A 16,278-nucleotide genomic window follows, 5' to 3' on the forward strand; every position below is an offset into this window, starting at 1 on the left:
GGACATGCACTCCAAGGTCCCGCTGATCCTCTGCATTTCTCAGTGTCCTACCATTTATTGTGTATTCCAACTGAATTCCATTTGCCACTGTTCTGCCCACTAGACGAGTCCATTGATATCTTCCTGCAGTCTACAGCATTCTGTTTCATTATTAACCACACGGCCAATTTTTGTATCATCTGCAAACTTCTTAATCATACTTCCTACATTCAAATCCAAATCATTGATATATACCAGAAAAAGCAAAGGGCCCAGTACTGAGTCGCTGCAGGCTCGATGGGCCGAAATGGCCTCTATCTGCACTGTGGGGTTTCTGTGATTCTGTGAGCCCTGCGGAACCCCACTGGAAACAGCCTTCCGGTCACAAAAACACCCTTCGACCATTACCCTTTGTTTCCTGCCTCTGAGCCAATTTTGGATCCAACTTGCCACTTTGCCTTGGATCCCATGGGCTTTTACTTTCGTGACCAATCTGGCATGCGGGACCTTATCAAAAGCCTTGCTAAAATCCATATAGACTACATCAAAGGCACTACCCTCATCGACCCTCCTTGTTACCTCCTCGAAAAATTGAATTGCGTTAGTCAGACACGACCTTCCGTTAAGAAATCCATGCTGACTGTCCCTGATTAATCCGTGTCTTTCTAAATGAAGATTTCTCCTGTCCCTCAGAACTTTTTCCAATAATTTTCACACCACCGAGGTTAGGCTGACTGGCCTGTAATTATGCGGTCTATCCCTCTCTCCCTTTTGAAAGAACGGTAGCACGTTAGCAGTCCTCCAGTGGTCGGGCACCACACCTGTAGCCAGAGAGGATTGTAAAATGATGGTGAGAGCCTGTGCTATTTGGTGTCTTACTTCTCTTAAGAGTGTGGGATAGATTTGATGCGGGCCTGGGTATTTGTCCAGTTTGAAAGATGCTACAGCCCTTAAGACTTGGTGTTTGAGCATGTTTATTTGATGTAATATTTGAATAGAAGGCAATGAAGGGTTGGGCTTGTAGTTTGTTTGTGTGGGAGGCAGAGCAGCAAGAAGAGGTGGAGGGGGGGTGGGGGGTTGCGGGAGGAGTAAAATTTGTAAATGTAAATTGAGTGTTGAATACTTGTATGAATGCGTAGAAGAGAAAAAAATGGGCGACAGCTTTAAGTAAAGAGAAAGCCAGCTAGCATATGCCTACGGCCATACTAGTCTGAATGCGCCCGATCTCGTCTGATCTCGGAAGCTAAGCAGAGTCAGGCCTGGTTAGTACTTGGATGGGAGACTGCCTGGGAATACCAGGTGCAGTAGGCTTTTGCTGCCGCCACAGGCTGCTCAACGTTTTGCACACACACGCGCACACACTGCTCTTAATCAATCAACATCCTTTTTGCTGCTCTCTCTCTCTCTCTCTCTCTCTCTCGCTTTCCTTTGACCATTTCTTCGCTGCACATTCTCCTGCTGCTACACAAATGCAAGAGGCTCCAGACACAGGGCCGAAATAAGCAGAAGAAGAAAATAAGATAGCCAAAATACACACACTGGCGGAGGGCCACCAGGACACAGCAGCAGAGAGGAGAGACAAGGTGCATAGAAAACTCGGAGGGACAAACAGCAACAGAACAAAGAAGAATGTAGAAAGAGCAGCAGTTAAATTCAGGAAAAAAGCAAAGCCAACTAGCATGCTGTTGAAATGCATGTGTGTTAATGCGAGGAGCGTTACAAATAAGATTGACGAGTTGCAGGCGCAAGTTGCCACATGGGGTTATGCAATAGTAGCCATAACGGAGACCTGGCTTCAAAATGGGCGGAATTGGAAACTAAACAATCCTGGCTACAATGTAATAACATTTGTAGAAGTCGTGTGGGCAGATGTCACATGATCAGGCAGAATCATAGAAATTTACAGCACAGAAGGAGGCCATTCGGCCCATCTTGTCCGTGCCAGCCGACAAAGAGCAATCCACCCAAATCCCACTTTACAGCACTTGGTCCGTAGCCTTGTAGGTTACGGCAGTTCAAGTGCATATCCAAGTACTTTTTAAACGTGATGAGGGTTTCTGCCTCTACCACCCTTTCAGGCAGTGCATTCCAGACCCCCACCATTCACTGGGTGAAAAAATGTCTCCTCAAATTCCCTGTAAACCTCCTACCAATTACTTGAAATCTATTATTGACCCTTCTGCTAAGGGAAATAGGTCCTTCCTATCCACTCTATCTCGGCCCCTCATAATTTTACACACCTCAATTAGGTCTCGCCTCAGCCTCCTGTGTTCCAAAGAAAACAACCCCAGCCTATCCAATCTTTCCTCATAACTAAAATTCCCCAGCCCAGGCAACATCCTCGGAAATCTCCTCTGCACCTTCTCTAGTGCAATCGCATCCTTCTTGTAATGTGGTGACCAGAACTGCACGCGGCACTCTAGCTGCGGCCTAACTAGTGTTTTATACAGTTGAAGCATAACCTCCCCGCTCTTATATTCTACGCCTCGGCTAATAAAGGCAAGTATCCCGTATGCCTGCTTAACCACTTTATCTACCTGTCCTGCTACCTTCAGGGATCTGTGGACATGCACTCCAAGGTCCCGCTGATCCTCTGCATTTCTCAGTGTCCTACCATTTATTGTGTATTCCAACTGAATTCCATTTGCCACTGTTCTGCCCACTAGACGAGTCCATTGATATCTTCCTGCAGTCTACAGCATTCTGTTTCATTATTAACCACACGGCCAATTTTTGTATCATCTGCAAACTTCTTAATCATACTTCCTACATTCAAATCCAAATCATTGATATATACCAGAAAAAGCAAAGGGCCCAGTACTGAGTCGCTGCAGGCTCGATGGGCCGAAATGGCCTCTATCTGCACTGTGGGGTTTCTGTGATTCTGTGAGCCCTGCGGAACCCCACTGGAAACAGCCTTCCGGTCACAAAAACACCCTTCGACCATTACCCTTTGTTTCCTGCCTCTGAGCCAATTTTGGATCCAACTTGCCACTTTGCCTTGGATCCCATGGGCTTTTACTTTCGTGACCAATCTGGCATGCGGGACCTTATCAAAAGCCTTGCTAAAATCCATATAGACTACATCAAAGGCACTACCCTCATCGACCCTCCTTGTTACCTCCTCGAAAAATTGAATTGCGTTAGTCAGACACGACCTTCCGTTAAGAAATCCATGCTGACTGTCCCTGATTAATCCGTGTCTTTCTAAATGAAGATTTCTCCTGTCCCTCAGAACTTTTTCCAATAATTTTCCCACCACCGAGGTTAGGCTGACTGGCCTGTAATTATGCGGTCTATCCCTCTCTCCCTTTTGAAAGAACGGTAGCACGTTAGCAGTCCTCCAGTGGTCGGGCACCACACCTGTAGCCAGAGAGGATTGTAAAATGATGGTGAGAGCCTGTGCTATTTGGTGTCTTACTTCTCTTAAGAGTGTGGGATAGATTTGATGCGGGCCTGGGTATTTGTCCAGTTTGAAAGATGCTACAGCCCTTAAGACTTGGTGTTTGAGCATGTTTATTTGATGTAATATTTGAATAGAAGGCAATGAAGGGTTGGGCTTGTAGTTTGTTTGTGTGGGAGGCAGAGCAGCAAGAAGAGGTGGAGGGGGGGTGGGGGGTTGCGGGAGGAGTAAAATTTGTAAATGTAAATTGAGTGTTGAATACTTGTATGAATGCGTAGAAGAGAAAAAAATGGGCGACAGCTTTAAGTAAAGAGAAAGCCAGCTAGCATATGCCTACGGCCATACTAGTCTGAATGCGCCCGATCTCGTCTGATCTCGGAAGCTAAGCAGAGTCAGGCCTGGTTAGTACTTGGATGGCAGACTGCCTGGGAATACCAGGTGCAGTAGGCTTTTGCTGCCGCCACAGGCTGCTCGACGTTTTGCACACACGCGCACACACTGCTCTTAATCAATCAACATCCTTTTTGCTGCTCTCTCTCTCTCTCTCTCTCGCTTTCCTTTGACCATTTCTTCGCTGCACATTCTCCTGCTGCTACACAAATGCAAGGGGCTCCAGACACAGGGCCGAAATAAGCAGAAGAAGAAAATAAGATAGCCAAAATACACACACTGGCGGAGGGCCACCAGGACACAGCAGCAGAGAGGAGAGACAAGGTGCATAGAAAACTCGGAGGGACAAACAGCAACAGAACAAAGAAGAATGTAGAAAGAGCAGCAGTTAAATTCAGGAAAAAAGCAAAGCCAACTAGCATGCTGTTGAAATGCATGTGTGTTAATGCGAGGAGCGTTACAAATAAGATTGACGAGTTGCAGGCGCAAGTTGCCACATGGGGTTATGCAATAGTAGCCATAACGGAGACCTGGCTTCAAAATGGGCGGAATTGGAAACTAAACAATCCTGGCTACAATGTAATAACATTTGTAGAAGTCGTGTGGGCAGATGTCACATGATCAGGCAGAATCATAGAAATTTACAGCACAGAAGGAGGCCATTCGGCCCATCTTGTCCGTGCCAGCCGACAAAGAGCAATCCACCCAAATCCCACTTTACAGCACTTGGTCCGTAGCCTTGTAGGTTACGGCAGTTCAAGTGCATATCCAAGTACTTTTTAAACGTGATGAGGGTTTCTGCCTCTACCACCCTTTCAGGCAGTGCATTCCAGACCCCCACCATTCACTGGGTGAAAAAATGTCTCCTCAAATTCCCTGTAAACCTCCTACCAATTACTTGAAATCTATTATTGACCCTTCTGCTAAGGGAAATAGGTCCTTCCTATCCACTCTATCTCGGCCCCTCATAATTTTACACACCTCAATTAGGTCTCGCCTCAGCCTCCTGTGTTCCAAAGAAAACAACCCCAGCCTATCCAATCTTTCCTCATAACTAAAATTCCCCAGCCCAGGCAACATCCTCGGAAATCTCCTCTGCACCTTCTCTAGTGCAATCGCATCCTTCTTGTAATGTGGTGACCAGAACTGCACGCGGCACTCTAGCTGCGGCCTAACTAGTGTTTTATACAGTTGAAGCATAACCTCCCCGCTCTTATATTCTACGCCTCGGCTAATAAAGGCAAGTATCCCGTATGCCTGCTTAACCACTTTATCTACCTGTCCTGCTACCTTCAGGGATCTGTGGACATGCACTCCAAGGTCCCGCTGATCCTCTGCATTTCTCAGTGTCCTACCATTTATTGTGTATTCCAACTGAATTCCATTTGCCACTGTTCTGCCCACTAGACGAGTCCATTGATATCTTCCTGCAGTCTACAGCATTCTGTTTCATTATTAACCACACGGCCAATTTTTGTATCATCTGCAAACTTCTTAATCATACTTCCTACATTCAAATCCAAATCATTGATATATACCAGAAAAAGCAAAGGGCCCAGTACTGAGTCGCTGCAGGCTCGATGGGCCGAAATGGCCTCTATCTGCACTGTGGGGTTTCTGTGATTCTGTGAGCCCTGCGGAACCCCACTGGAAACAGCCTTCCGGTCACAAAAACACCCTTCGACCATTACCCTTTGTTTCCTGCCTCTGAGCCAATTTTGGATCCAACTTGCCACTTTGCCTTGGATCCCATGGGCTTTTACTTTCGTGACCAATCTGGCATGTGGGACCTTATCAAAAGCCTTGCTAAAATCCATATAGACTACATCAAAGGCACTACCCTCATCGACCCTCCTTGTTACCTCCTCGAAAAATTGAATTGCGTTAGTCAGACACGACCTTCCGTTAAGAAATCCATGCTGACTGTCCCTGATTAATCCGTGTCTTTCTAAATGAAGATTTCTCCTGTCCCTCAGAACTTTTTCCAATAATTTTCACACCACCGAGGTTAGGCTGACTGGCCTGTAATTATGCGGTCTATCCCTCTCTCCCTTTTGAAAGAACGGTAGCACGTTAGCAGTCCTCCAGTGGTCGGGCACCACACCTGTAGCCAGAGAGGATTGTAAAATGATGGTGAGAGCCTGTGCTATTTGGTGTCTTACTTCTCTTAAGAGTGTGGGATAGATTTGATGCGGGCCTGGGTATTTGTCCAGTTTGAAAGATGCTACAGCCCTTAAGACTTGGTGTTTGAGCATGTTTATTTGATGTAATATTTGAATAGAAGGCAATGAAGGGTTGGGCTTGTAGTTTGTTTGTGTGGGAGGCAGAGCAGCAAGAAGAGGTGGAGGGGGGGTGGGGGGTTGCGGGAGGAGTAAAATTTGTAAATGTAAATTGAGTGTTGAATACTTGTATGAATGCGTAGAAGAGAAAAAAATGGGCGACAGCTTTAAGTAAAGAGAAAGCCAGCTAGCATATGCCTACGGCCATACTAGTCTGAATGCGCCCGATCTCGTCTGATCTCGGAAGCTAAGCAGAGTCAGGCCTGGTTAGTACTTGGATGGGAGACTGCCTGGGAATACCAGGTGCAGTAGGCTTTTGCTGCCACCACAGGCTGCTCAACGTTTTGCGCGCACACACTGCTCTTAATCAATCAACATCCTTTTTGCTGCTCTCTCTCTCTCTCTCTCTCTCTCTCGCTTTCCTTTGACCATTTCTTCGCTGCACATTCTCCTGCTGCTACACAAATGCAAGGGGCTCCAGACACAGGGCCGAAATAAGCAGAAGAAGAAAATAAGATAGCCAAAATACACACACTGGCGGAGGGCCACCAGGACACAGCAGCAGAGAGGAGAGACAAGGTGCATAGAAAACTCGGAGGGACAAACAGCAACAGAACAAAGAAGAATGTAGAAAGAGCAGCAGTTAAATTCAGGAAAAAAGCAAAGCCAACTAGCATGCTGTTGAAATGCATGTGTGTTAATGCGAGGAGCGTTACAAATAAGATTGACGAGTTGCAGGCGCAAGTTGCCACATGGGGTTATGCAATAGTAGCCATAACGGAGACCTGGCTTCAAAATGGGCGGAATTGGAAACTAAACAATCCTGGCTACAATGTAATAACATTTGTAGAAGTCGTGTGGGCAGATGTCACATGATCAGGCAGAATCATAGAAATTTACAGCACAGAAGGAGGCCATTCGGCCCATCTTGTCCGTGCCAGCCGACAAAGAGCAATCCACCCAAATCCCACTTTACAGCACTTGGTCCGTAGCCTTGTAGGTTACGGCAGTTCAAGTGCATATCCAAGTACTTTTTAAACGTGATGAGGGTTTCTGCCTCTACCACCCTTTCAGGCAGTGCATTCCAGACCCCCACCATTCACTGGGTGAAAAAATGTCTCCTCAAATTCCCTGTAAACCTCCTACCAATTACTTGAAATCTATTATTGACCCTTCTGCTAAGGGAAATAGGTCCTTCCTATCCACTCTATCTCGGCCCCTCATAATTTTACACACCTCAATTAGGTCTCGCCTCAGCCTCCTGTGTTCCAAAGAAAACAACCCCAGCCTATCCAATCTTTCCTCATAACTAAAATTCCCCAGCCCAGGCAACATCCTCGGAAATCTCCTCTGCACCTTCTCTAGTGCAATCGCATCCTTCTTGTAATGTGGTGACCAGAACTGCACGCGGCACTCTAGCTGCGGCCTAACTAGTGTTTTATACAGTTGAAGCATAACCTCCCCGCTCTTATATTCTACGCCTCGGCTAATAAAGGCAAGTATCCCGTATGCCTGCTTAACCACTTTATCTACCTGTCCTGCTACCTTCAGGGATCTGTGGACATGCACTCCAAGGTCCCGCTGATCCTCTGCATTTCTCAGTGTCCTACCATTTATTGTGTATTCCAACTGAATTCCATTTGCCACTGTTCTGCCCACTAGACGAGTCCATTGATATCTTCCTGCAGTCTACAGCATTCTGTTTCATTATTAACCACACGGCCAATTTTTGTATCATCTGCAAACTTCTTAATCATACTTCCTACATTCAAATCCAAATCATTGATATATACCAGAAAAAGCAAAGGGCCCAGTACTGAGTCGCTGCAGGCTCGATGGGCCGAAATGGCCTCTATCTGCACTGTGGGGTTTCTGTGATTCTGTGAGCCCTGCGGAACCCCACTGGAAACAGCCTTCCGGTCACAAAAACACCCTTCGACCATTACCCTTTGTTTCCTGCCTCTGAGCCAATTTTGGATCCAACTTGCCACTTTGCCTTGGATCCCATGGGCTTTTACTTTCGTGACCAATCTGGCATGTGGGACCTTATCAAAAGCCTTGCTAAAATCCATATAGACTACATCAAAGGCACTACCCTCATCGACCCTCCTTGTTACCTCCTCGAAAAATTGAATTGCGTTAGTCAGACACGACCTTCCGTTAAGAAATCCATGCTGACTGTCCCTGATTAATCCGTGTCTTTCTAAATGAAGATTTCTCCTGTCCCTCAGAACTTTTTCCAATAATTTTCCCACCACCGAGGTTAGGCTGACTGGCCTGTAATTATGCGGTCTATCCCTCTCTCCCTTTTGAAAGAACGGTAGCACGTTAGCAGTCCTCCAGTGGTCGGGCACCACACCTGTAGCCAGAGAGGATTGTAAAATGATGGTGAGAGCCTGTGCTATTTGGTGTCTTACTTCTCTTAAGAGTGTGGGATAGATTTGATGCGGGCCTGGGTATTTGTCCAGTTTGAAAGATGCTACAGCCCTTAAGACTTGGTGTTTGAGCATGTTTATTTGATGTAATATTTGAATAGAAGGCAATGAAGGGTTGGGCTTGTAGTTTGTTTGTGTGGGAGGCAGAGCAGCAAGAAGAGGTGGAGGGGGGGTGGGGGGTTGCGGGAGGAGTAAAATTTGTAAATGTAAATTGAGTGTTGAATACTTGTATGAATGCGTAGAAGAGAAAAAAATGGGCGACAGCTTTAAGTAAAGAGAAAGCCAGCTAGCATATGCCTACGGCCATACTAGTCTGAATGCGCCCGATCTCGTCTGATCTCGGAAGCTAAGCAGAGTCAGGCCTGGTTAGTACTTGGATGGGAGACTGCCTGGGAATACCAGGTGCAGTAGGCTTTTGCTGCCACCACAGGCTGCTCGACGTTTTGCGCGCACACACTGCTCTTAATCAATCAACATCCTTTTTGCTGCTCTCTCTCTCTCTCTCTCTCTCTCTCTCGCTTTCCTTTGACCATTTCTTCGCTGCACATTCTCCTGCTGCTACACAAATGCAAGGGGCTCCAGACACAGGGCCGAAATAAGCAGAAGAAGAAAATAAGATAGCCAAAATACACACACTGGCGGAGGGCCACCAGGACACAGCAGCAGAGAGGAGAGACAAGGTGCATAGAAAACTCGGAGGGACAAACAGCAACAGAACAAAGAAGAATGTAGAAAGAGCAGCAGTTAAATTCAGGAAAAAAGCAAAGCCAACTAGCATGCTGTTGAAATGCATGTGTGTTAATGCGAGGAGCGTTACAAATAAGATTGACGAGTTGCAGGCGCAAGTTGCCACATGGGGTTATGCAATAGTAGCCATAACGGAGACCTGGCTTCAAAATGGGCGGAATTGGAAACTAAACAATCCTGGCTACAATGTAATAACATTTGTAGAAGTCGTGTGGGCAGATGTCACATGATCAGGCAGAATCATAGAAATTTACAGCACAGAAGGAGGCCATTCGGCCCATCTTGTCCGTGCCAGCCGACAAAGAGCAATCCACCCAAATCCCACTTTACAGCACTTGGTCCGTAGCCTTGTAGGTTACGGCAGTTCAAGTGCATATCCAAGTACTTTTTAAACGTGATGAGGGTTTCTGCCTCTACCACCCTTTCAGGCAGTGCATTCCAGACCCCCACCATTCACTGGGTGAAAAAATGTCTCCTCAAATTCCCTGTAAACCTCCTACCAATTACTTGAAATCTATTATTGACCCTTCTGCTAAGGGAAATAGGTCCTTCCTATCCACTCTATCTCGGCCCCTCATAATTTTACACACCTCAATTAGGTCTCGCCTCAGCCTCCTGTGTTCCAAAGAAAACAACCCCAGCCTATCCAATCTTTCCTCATAACTAAAATTCCCCAGCCCAGGCAACATCCTCGGAAATCTCCTCTGCACCTTCTCTAGTGCAATCGCATCCTTCTTGTAATGTGGTGACCAGAACTGCACGCGGCACTCTAGCTGCGGCCTAACTAGTGTTTTATACAGTTGAAGCATAACCTCCCCGCTCTTATATTCTACGCCTCGGCTAATAAAGGCAAGTATCCCGTATGCCTGCTTAACCACTTTATCTACCTGTCCTGCTACCTTCAGGGATCTGTGGACATGCACTCCAAGGTCCCGCTGATCCTCTGCATTTCTCAGTGTCCTACCATTTATTGTGTATTCCAACTGAATTCCATTTGCCACTGTTCTGCCCACTAGACGAGTCCATTGATATCTTCCTGCAGTCTACAGCATTCTGTTTCATTATTAACCACACGGCCAATTTTTGTATCATCTGCAAACTTCTTAATCATACTTCCTACATTCAAATCCAAATCATTGATATATACCAGAAAAAGCAAAGGGCCCAGTACTGAGTCGCTGCAGGCTCGATGGGCCGAAATGGCCTCTATCTGCACTGTGGGGTTTCTGTGATTCTGTGAGCCCTGCGGAACCCCACTGGAAACAGCCTTCCGGTCACAAAAACACCCTTCGACCATTACCCTTTGTTTCCTGCCTCTGAGCCAATTTTGGATCCAACTTGCCACTTTGCCTTGGATCCCATGGGCTTTTACTTTCGTGACCAATCTGGCATGTGGGACCTTATCAAAAGCCTTGCTAAAATCCATATAGACTACATCAAAGGCACTACCCTCATCGACCCTCCTTGTTACCTCCTCGAAAAATTGAATTGCGTTAGTCAGACACGACCTTCCGTTAAGAAATCCATGCTGACTGTCCCTGATTAATCCGTGTCTTTCTAAATGAAGATTTCTCCTGTCCCTCAGAACTTTTTCCAATAATTTTCACACCACCGAGGTTAGGCTGACTGGCCTGTAATTATGCGGTCTATCCCTCTCTCCCTTTTGAAAGAACGGTAGCACGTTAGCAGTCCTCCAGTGGTCGGGCACCACACCTGTAGCCAGAGAGGATTGTAAAATGATGGTGAGAGCCTGTGCTATTTGGTGTCTTACTTCTCTTAAGAGTGTGGGATAGATTTGATGCGGGCCTGGGTATTTGTCCAGTTTGAAAGATGCTACAGCCCTTAAGACTTGGTGTTTGAGCATGTTTATTTGATGTAATATTTGAATAGAAGGCAATGAAGGGTTGGGCTTGTAGTTTGTTTGTGTGGGAGGCAGAGCAGCAAGAAGAGGTGGAGGGGGGGTGGGGGGTTGCGGGAGGAGTAAAATTTGTAAATGTAAATTGAGTGTTGAATACTTGTATGAATGCGTAGAAGAGAAAAAAATGGGCGACAGCTTTAAGTAAAGAGAAAGCCAGCTAGCATATGCCTACGGCCATACTAGTCTGAATGCGCCCGATCTCGTCTGATCTCAGAAGCTAAGCAGAGTCAGGCCTGGTTAGTACTTGGATGGGAGACTGCCTGGGAATACCAGGTGCAGTAGGCTTTTGCTGCCACCACAGGCTGCTCGACGTTTTGCGCGCACACACTGCTCTTAATCAATCAACATCCTTTTTGCTGCTCTCTCTCTCTCTCTCTCTCTCTCTCGCTTTCCTTTGACCATTTCTTCGCTGCACATTCTCCTGCTGCTACACAAATGCAAGGGGCTCCAGACACAGGGCCGAAATAAGCAGAAGAAGAAAATAAGATAGCCAAAATACACACACTGGCGGAGGGCCACCAGGACACAGCAGCAGAGAGGAGAGACAAGGTGCATAGAAAACTCGGAGGGACAAACAGCAACAGAACAAAGAAGAATGTAGAAAGAGCAGCAGTTAAATTCAGGAAAAAAGCAAAGCCAACTAGCATGCTGTTGAAATGCATGTGTGTTAATGCGAGGAGCGTTACAAATAAGATTGACGAGTTGCAGGCGCAAGTTGCCACATGGGGTTATGCAATAGTAGCCATAACGGAGACCTGGCTTCAAAATGGGCGGAATTGGAAACTAAACAATCCTGGCTACAATGTAATAACATTTGTAGAAGTCGTGTGGGCAGATGTCACATGATCAGGCAGAATCATAGAAATTTACAGCACAGAAGGAGGCCATTCGGCCCATCTTGTCCGTGCCAGCCGACAAAGAGCAATCCACCCAAATCCCACTTTACAGCACTTGGTCCGTAGCCTTGTAGGTTACGGCAGTTCAAGTGCATATCCAAGTACTTTTTAAACGTGATGAGGGTTTCTGCCTCTACCACCCTTTCAGGCAGTGCATTCCAGACCCCCACCATTCACTGGGTGAAAAAATGTCTCCTCAAATTCCCTGTAAACCTCCTACCAATTACTTGAAATCTATTATTGACCCTTCTGCTAAGGGAAATAGGTCCTTCCTATCCACTCTATCTCGGCCCCTCATAATTTTACACACCTCAATTAGGTCTCGCCTCAGCCTCCTGTGTTCCAAAGAAAACAACCCCAGCCTATCCAATCTTTCCTCATAACTAAAATTCCCCAGCCCAGGCAACATCCTCGGAAATCTCCTCTGCACCTTCTCTAGTGCAATCGCATCCTTCTTGTAATGTGGTGACCAGAACTGCACGCGGCACTCTAGCTGCGGCCTAACTAGTGTTTTATACAGTTGAAGCATAACCTCCCCGCTCTTATATTCTACGCCTCGGCTAATAAAGGCAAGTATCCCGTATGCCTGCTTAACCACTTTATCTACCTGTCCTGCTACCTTCAGGGATCTGTGGACATGCACTCCAAGGTCCCGCTGATCCTCTGCATTTCTCAGTGTCCTACCATTTATTGTGTATTCCAACTGAATTCCATTTGCCACTGTTCTGCCCACTAGACGAGTCCATTGATATCTTCCTGCAGTCTACAGCATTCTGTTTCATTATTAACCACACGGCCAATTTTTGTATCATCTGCAAACTTCTTAATCATACTTCCTACATTCAAATCCAAATCATTGATATATACCAGAAAAAGCAAAGGGCCCAGTACTGAGTCGGTGCAGGCTCGATGGGCCGAAATGGCCTCTATCTGCACTGTGGGGTTTCTGTGATTCTGTGAGCCCTGCGGAACCCCACTGGAAACAGCCTTCCGGTCACAAAAACACCCTTCGACCATTACCCTTTGTTTCCTGCCTCTGAGCCAATTTTGGATCCAACTTGCCACTTTGCCTTGGATCCCATGGGCTTTTACTTTCGTGACCAATCTGGCATGTGGGACCTTATCAAAAGCCTTGCTAAAATCCATATAGACTACATCAAAGGCACTACCCTCATCGACCCTCCTTGTTACCTCCTCGAAAAATTGAATTGCGTTAGTCAGACACGACCTTCCGTTAAGAAATCCATGCTGACTGTCCCTGATTAATCCGTGTCTTTCTAAATGAAGATTTCTCCTGTCCCTCAGAACTTTTTCCAATAATTTTCCCACCACCGAGGTTAGGCTGACTGGCCTGTAATTATGCGGTCTATCCCTCTCTCCCTTTTGAAAGAACGGTAGCACGTTAGCAGTCCTCCAGTGGTCGGGCACCACACCTGTAGCCAGAGAGGATTGTAAAATGATGGTGAGAGCCTGTGCTATTTGGTGTCTTACTTCTCTTAAGAGTGTGGGATAGATTTGATGCGGGCCTGGGTATTTGTCCAGTTTGAAAGATGCTACAGCCCTTAAGACTTGGTGTTTGAGCATGTTTATTTGATGTAATATTTGAATAGAAGGCAATGAAGGGTTGGGCTTGTAGTTTGTTTGTGTGGGAGGCAGAGCAGCAAGAAGAGGTGGAGGGGGGGTGGGGGGTTGCGGGAGGAGTAAAATTTGTAAATGTAAATTGAGTGTTGAATACTTGTATGAATGCGTAGAAGAGAAAAAAATGGGCGACAGCTTTAAGTAAAGAGAAAGCCAGCTAGCATATGCCTACGGCCATACTAGTCTGAATGCGCCCGATCTCGTCTGATCTCGGAAGCTAAGCAGAGTCAGGCCTGGTTAGTACTTGGATGGGAGACTGCCTGGGAATACCAGGTGCAGTAGGCTTTTGCTGCCGCCACAGGCTGCTCGACGTTTTGCGCGCACACACTGCTCTTAATCAATCAACATCCTTTTTGCTGCTCTCTCTCTCTCTCTCTCTCTCTCTCTCTCTCGCTTTCCTTTGACCATTTCTTCGCTGCACATTCTCCTGCTGCTACACAAATGCAAGGGGCTCCAGACACAGGGCCGAAATAAGCAGAAGAAGAAAATAAGATAGCCAAAATACACACACTGGCGGAGGGCCACCAGGACACAGCAGCAGAGAGGAGAGACAAGGTGCATAGAAAACTCGGAGGGACAAACAGCAACAGAACAAAGAAGAATGTAGAAAGAGCAGCAGTTAAATTCAGGAAAAAAGCAAAGCCAACTAGCATGCTGTTGAAATGCATGTGTGTTAATGCGAGGAGCGTTACAAATAAGATTGACGAGTTGCAGGCGCAAGTTGCCACATGGGGTTATGCAATAGTAGCCATAACGGAGACCTGGCTTCAAAATGGGCGGAATTGGAAACTAAACAATCCTGGCTACAATGTAATAACATTTGTAGAAGTCGTGTGGGCAGATGTCACATGATCAGGCAGAATCATAGAAATTTACAGCACAGAAGGAGGCCATTCGGCCCATCTTGTCCGTGCCAGCCGACAAAGAGCAATCCACCCAAATCCCACTTTACAGCACTTGGTCCGTAGCCTTGTAGGTTACGGCAGTTCAAGTGCATATCCAAGTACTTTTTAAACGTGATGAGGGTTTCTGCCTCTACCACCCTTTCAGGCAGTGCATTCCAGACCCCCACCGTTCACTGGGTGAAAAAATGTCTCCTCAAATTCCCTGTAAACCTCCTACCAATTACTTGAAATCTATTATTGACCCTTCTGCTAAGGGAAATAGGTCCTTCCTATCCACTCTATCTCGGCCCCTCATAATTTTACACACCTCAATTAGGTCTCGCCTCAGCCTCCTGTGTTCCAAAGAAAACAACCCCAGCCTATCCAATCTTTCCTCATAACTAAAATTCCCCAGCCCAGGCAACATCCTCGGAAATCTCCTCTGCACCTTCTCTAGTGCAATCGCATCCTTCTTGTAATGTGGTGACCAGAACTGCACGCGGCACTCTAGCTGCGGCCTAACTAGTGTTTTATACAGTTGAAGCATAACCTCCCCGCTCTTATATTCTACGCCTCGGCTAATAAAGGCAAGTATCCCGTATGCCTGCTTAACCACTTTATCTACCTGTCCTGCTACCTTCAGGGATCTGTGGACATGCACTCCAAGGTCCCGCTGATCCTCTGCATTTCTCAGTGTCCTACCATTTATTGTGTATTCCAACTGAATTCCATTTGCCACTGTTCTGCCCACTAGACGAGTCCATTGATATCTTCCTGCAGTCTACAGCATTCTGTTTCATTATTAACCACACGGCCAATTTTTGTATCATCTGCAAACTTCTTAATCATACTTCCTACATTCAAATCCAAATCATTGATATATACCAGAAAAAGCAAAGGGCCCAGTACTGAGTCGCTGCAGGCTCGATGGGCCGAAATGGCCTCTATCTGCACTGTGGGGTTTCTGTGATTCTGTGAGCCCTGCGGAACCCCACTGGAAACAGCCTTCCGGTCACAAAAACACCCTTCGACCATTACCCTTTGTTTCCTGCCTCTGAGCCAATTTTGGATCCAACTTGCCACTTTGCCTTGGATCCCATGGGCTTTTACTTTCGTGACCAATCTGGCATGCGGGACCTTATCAAAAGCCTTGCTAAAATCCATATAGACTACATCAAAGGCACTACCCTCATCGACCCTCCTTGTTACCTCCTCGAAAAATTGAATTGCGTTAGTCAGACACGACCTTCCGTTAAGAAATCCATGCTGACTGTCCCTGATTAATCCGTGTCTTTCTAAATGAAGATTTCTCCTGTCCCTCAGAACTTTTTCCAATAATTTTCCCACCACCGAGGTTAGGCTGACTGGCCTGTAATTATGCGGTCTATCCCTCTCTCCCTTTTGAAAGAACGGTAGCACGTTAGCAGTCCTCCAGTGGTCGGGCACCACACCTGTAGCCAGAGAGGATTGTAAAATGATGGTGAGAGCCTGTGCTATTTGGTGTCTTACTTCTCTTAAGAGTGTGGGATAGATTTGATGCGGGCCTGGGTATTTGTCCAGTTTGAAAGATGCTACAGCCCTTAAGACTTGGTGTTTGAGCATGTTTATTTGATGTAATATTTGAATAGAAGGCAATGAAGGGTTGGGCTTGTAGTTTGTTTGTGTGGGAGGCAGAGCAGCAAGAAGAGGTGGAGGGGGGGTGGGGGGTT

At 46.5% G+C, this 16,278-nt stretch overlaps 4 non-coding genes and 2 pseudogenes across 4 annotated transcripts; all 6 read left to right on the forward strand.

The window, feature by feature from the left end:
* The first annotated feature begins 1,171 nt into the window (after positions 1 to 1,171).
* On the forward strand, positions 1,172 to 1,290 carry LOC147082818 (5S ribosomal RNA). Its single transcript, XR_015076023.1, has one exon. It is a non-coding gene; the product is annotated as a 5S ribosomal RNA (ribosomal RNA).
* A 2,423-nt stretch (positions 1,291 to 3,713) lies between these two features.
* LOC147082819 (5S ribosomal RNA) lies at positions 3,714 to 3,832 on the forward strand (annotated as a pseudogene).
* Positions 3,833 to 6,247: 2,415 nt separating this feature from the next.
* LOC147082820 (5S ribosomal RNA) lies at positions 6,248 to 6,366 on the forward strand. Its single transcript, XR_015076024.1, has one exon. It is a non-coding gene; the product is annotated as a 5S ribosomal RNA (ribosomal RNA).
* Positions 6,367 to 8,781: 2,415 nt separating this feature from the next.
* Positions 8,782 to 8,900, forward strand: LOC147082821 (5S ribosomal RNA). The gene has a single exon (XR_015076026.1). It is a non-coding gene; the product is annotated as a 5S ribosomal RNA (ribosomal RNA).
* A 2,417-nt stretch (positions 8,901 to 11,317) lies between these two features.
* On the forward strand, positions 11,318 to 11,436 carry LOC147082822 (5S ribosomal RNA; annotated as a pseudogene).
* Positions 11,437 to 13,851: 2,415 nt separating this feature from the next.
* On the forward strand, positions 13,852 to 13,970 carry LOC147082823 (5S ribosomal RNA). Its single transcript, XR_015076027.1, has one exon. It is a non-coding gene; the product is annotated as a 5S ribosomal RNA (ribosomal RNA).
* The last annotated feature ends 2,308 nt before the right edge of the window (positions 13,971 to 16,278 follow it).

Source organism: Somniosus microcephalus, unplaced genomic scaffold (genome assembly GCF_052327205.1).
Source record: "Somniosus microcephalus isolate GS21.2 unplaced genomic scaffold, FLI_Smic_1.0 scaffold110, whole genome shotgun sequence".
In the NCBI taxonomy this organism is placed as follows: domain Eukaryota; kingdom Metazoa; phylum Chordata; class Chondrichthyes; order Squaliformes; family Somniosidae; genus Somniosus; species Somniosus microcephalus.